A 4421-nucleotide genomic window follows, 5' to 3' on the forward strand; every position below is an offset into this window, starting at 1 on the left:
CTCTACTCCTTGCATTGACATCAATTGATGGGCATCTCCCTAGCCCATTGATTAGCCGCGTCGATGTGAGACTTTCTCCTTTTTGTCTTCTCCCCAAAACCCCCTCATTATATTCTATTCCACCCATAGTGTTATATCCATGGCTCACGCTCATGTATTGCGTGAAAGTTGAAAAAAGTTTGAGATTACTAAAGTATGAAACAATTGCTTGGCTTGTCATCGGGGTTGTGCATGATGAGAGCATTCTTGTGTGACGAAAATGGAGCATGACCAAACTATATGATTTTTTAGGGATGCACTTTCTTTGGCCATGTTATTTTGAGAAGACATGATTGCTTAGTTAGTATGCTTGAAGTATTATTGTTTTTATGTCAATATTAAACTTTTGTCTTGAATCTTATGGATCTGAATATTCTTGCCACAATAGAGAATTACATGGATAAATATGTTAGGTAGCATTCCACATCAAAAAAATTGTTTTTATCATTTACCTACTCGAGGACGAGCATGAATTAAGCTTGGGGATGCTGATACGTCTCCAACGTATCTATAATTTTTGATTGTTCCATGCTATTATATTATCTGTTTTGGATGTTTATGGGCTTTATTATGCACTTTTATATTATTTTTGGGACTAACCTATTAACCTAGAGCCCAGTGCCAGTTTCTGTTTTTTCCTTGTTTTAGAGTATCGCAGAAAAGGAAAATCAAACGGAGTCCAATTGACCTGAAACTTCACGGAACTTATTTTTGCACCAGAAGAAGCCCACGGAGTATCGGAGTTGGACCAGGAGAGTCCCAGGCTGCCCACGAGGGTGGGGGCGCGCCCCCTGCCTTGTGGACAGCCCGGAGGTCCACCGACGTACTTCTTCCTCCCATATATACCCATATACCCTAAAAACTTCGGGAAGCACAATAGATCGGGAGTTCCACCGCCAGAAGCCTCCATAGCCATCGAAAGCCAATCTAGACCTGTTCCGGCACCCTGCTGGAGGGGGAATCCTTCTCCGGTGGCCATCTTCATCATCCCGGTGCTCTCCATGATGAGGAGGGAGTAGTTCTCCCTCGGGGCTGAGGGTATGTAGTAGCTATGTGTTTGATCTCCCCCTCTCTCGTGTTCTTGAGGTGATACGATCTTGATGTATCACAAGCTTTGCTATTATAGTTGGATCTTATGATGTTTCTCCCCCTTTATTCTCTTGTAATGGATTGAGTTTTCCCTTTAAAGTTATCTTATCAGATTGAGTCTTTAAGGATTTGAGAACACTTGATGTATGTCTTGCATGGGATACCCATGGTGACAATGGGGTATTCTATTGATCCACTTGATGTATGTTTTGGTGATCAACTTGCGGGTTCCGTGACCCTGGGAATCTATGCATAGGGGTTGGCACATGTTTTCGTCTTGACTCTCCGGTAAAAACTTTGGGGCACTCTTTGAAGTACTTTATGTTGGTTTGAATAGATGAATCTGAGATTGTGTGATGCATATCGTATAATCATACCCGCAGATACTTGAGGTGACATTGGAGTATCTAGGTGACATCAGGGTTTTGATTGATTTGTGTCTTAAGGTGTTATTCTAGTACGAACTCTTGAATAGATCGATCCAAAAGAATAACTTTGAGGTGGTTTCGTACCCTACCATAATCTCTTCTTTTGTTCTCCGCTATTATGACTTTGGAGTGACTCTTTATTGCATGTTGAGGGATAGTTATGTGATCCAATTATGTTATTGTTGTTGAGAGAACCTGCACTAGTGAAAGTATGAACCCTAGGCCTTGTTTCAACGCATTGCAATACCGTTTATGCTCACTTTTACCATTAGTTACCTTGCTGTTTTTATATTTCAGATTACAAAAACCTTTATCTACCATCCATATTGCACTTGTATCACCATCTCTTCGCCGAACTAGTGCACCTATACAATTTACCATTGTATTGGGTGTGTTGGGGACACAAGAGACTCTTTGTTATTTGGTTGCAGGGTTGCTTGAGAGAGACCATCTTCATCCTACGCCTCCTACGAATTGATAAACCTTAGGTCATCCACTTGAGGGAAATTTGCTAGTGTCCTACAAACCTCTGCACTTGGAGGCCCAACAACGTCTACAAGAAGAAGGTTGTGTAGTAGACATCATCATGCTGACGAAACTCTCCCTCAAAGCTTGGCTGGATCGGAGTTCGAGGGACGTCATCGAGTTGAACGTGTGCAGAACTCGGAGGTTTCGTGCGTTCGGTGCTTGATCGGTCGGATCGTGAAGACGTACGACTACATAAACCGCGTTGTGCTAACGCTTCCTCTTTTGGTCTACGAGGGTACGTGGACACACTCTCCCCTCTCGTTGCTATGCATCACCATGATCTTGCGTGTGCGTAGGAATTTTTTTGAAATTACTACGTTCCCCAACAACATGTCCATCACTAGCACGGCATAACACATAAGAAGGGTTAAAGTCGCCGGCTTTCTTGGGAGGAGTAGCATTGCCCTTCTTGGCATCACTACTCTTCACATTGTTCTTCTTCTTCTTCTTCTTAGAGGCACCTTCTCCCTCTTTGACAAAAGTTTGCATGAGAGGAGGAGGTCATTTGGTCTTGTCATTTTTCTTCTTGTTCTTGGACTTGGGTGCAAACCCAATCCCTTCCTTCGCCACAACTTCCTTTTGATTGCTCAAAAGGTCATTGAGGTTCTTCTTGCCTTGTATGCACGACACAAGGCCTTTCTCAAGTTGCTCCTTCACCTTCAACTTAGCATTCTCCTCAGCAAGATGCACATGCTCACAACATGGGTTAGTAGCATTTGCATTATCAATTAAGACCATATGAGGAAATGTGGCTTTCTCCTTGGTTAGCTTTACTTGGAGTTGATCATTAGACTCTCTGAGGCTAGCATGAACACCCTTCAAGACCTTGTGAGCCTTGTCAAGTAAGTCAAACTCCTCTTTGAGTCTAGCAAGATCAACTCCAAGCTTGGTCTTCTCGGAGTTTAACACACGAGAAACAACAAGAGCATGATCAAGATCTTTCTTTAGTTTAGCATAGTCATCGTTGTGTGACTCCTCAAGAGCCAAGCGATGACCATGCTCTTCCTCAAGAGCATTAGGGAGATCCGATATCTCATCGGCATAGTCACGACTATGCCCCTCCATCTTAGAGATGGTGTCCTCATGAGCCTCTATCATGTCATTGGCTTCACCAAGTTGTTCCAAGAGAGCAACGAAGTGCTTCTTGGATTTACCCTTAAGTTTACTCATAAAGGACTCAAACTCATTTTCCTCCACATTATACCCCTCATGTTCATCAATGCAATCCATCAAAGAAGGATTATTAATGATGGTAGTTTTGATGTTGGGGGTTACCTTGTTGGTGGCTTTAGCCATGAGGCACTTGGCGGTGATGTTCTCATTGGGTGAGTCGAAGAGAGACACCCATGGAGTTGTCGCAATGGCAACGGAGGCCATGGCAACCGGCTCGCCGTCTTCATCATCATCCTCATTGTACTCTTCTTGTGCCACCAACCCCTTGGGAGGAGTCTTCTTGGTGAAGTTGCTCTTGTTGGGGAAAGACTTGGCCTTGTCCTTTCGTATGAGCTTGCCACCATTGTCTTCCCTCTTATCATAAGGACATTCCGCAAAAAAGTGGCTCACATTGCCACAATTATAGCACGTCCTCACTCGTGGCTTGACCTTCGCGCCACTTGAGTGGTTTTTGTTGAAGTTGGGCCTTGTGTTCTTCTTGCTCCAAAATTACCTTGAAGCAAGAGCCATGTGTTCATGATAGGCATACTTTGTATCTTCGGGGTTGCTCTCCTCTTCTTCCTCTTCGTCCTCTTCTTCCACACTAACCTTGGCCTTCAATGCAAGGTTGGGCTTCTTTGCTCTTTGAGAATGTAACACCGCATTGTCGGCGTTCTTGTCCAAGATGCTCATAGCCACAAACTCATCCAACACTTCACTTGAGGACAAGGTGTGGAAGTCCGGCCTTTGACGAATGACGAAGGACATTGCCTTGTGATAAGGCATCATGGCCTTGAGGAATTTGTGCTTGATCCAATTGTCATCTATATCCTTGCTCCCATGATCTCGGAGTGAGACCGCGAGTTTGGTTAATCTCCGATAAAGCTCACGAGGTTCTTCATTTTCTTTCATTGCAAACTCATCGGCTTCATCTTGCACCACTTCATAGTTGGAGCGTTGAATGCTTGCGCTTCCCCTATAGAGGGAAACAACATGGTGTCATGCATCCTTGGCCATGGTGAAGGGTCGGAGATGAGAAAGATCTTCGGGTGGAATTGCATCTTGGATGATGAAGACACTACTAGGGAAAACCTTATAAATAGAGGTATAGCAGTAGCGTTGGTCAAAACTCGGCGCTAGCGCTACTTAGTAGTAGCGCTTGTTACCAAACCACGCTACAACCAT

This window comes from Triticum dicoccoides, chromosome 7A, assembly GCF_002162155.2.
Source record: "Triticum dicoccoides isolate Atlit2015 ecotype Zavitan chromosome 7A, WEW_v2.0, whole genome shotgun sequence".
In the NCBI taxonomy this organism is placed as follows: domain Eukaryota; kingdom Viridiplantae; phylum Streptophyta; class Magnoliopsida; order Poales; family Poaceae; genus Triticum; species Triticum dicoccoides.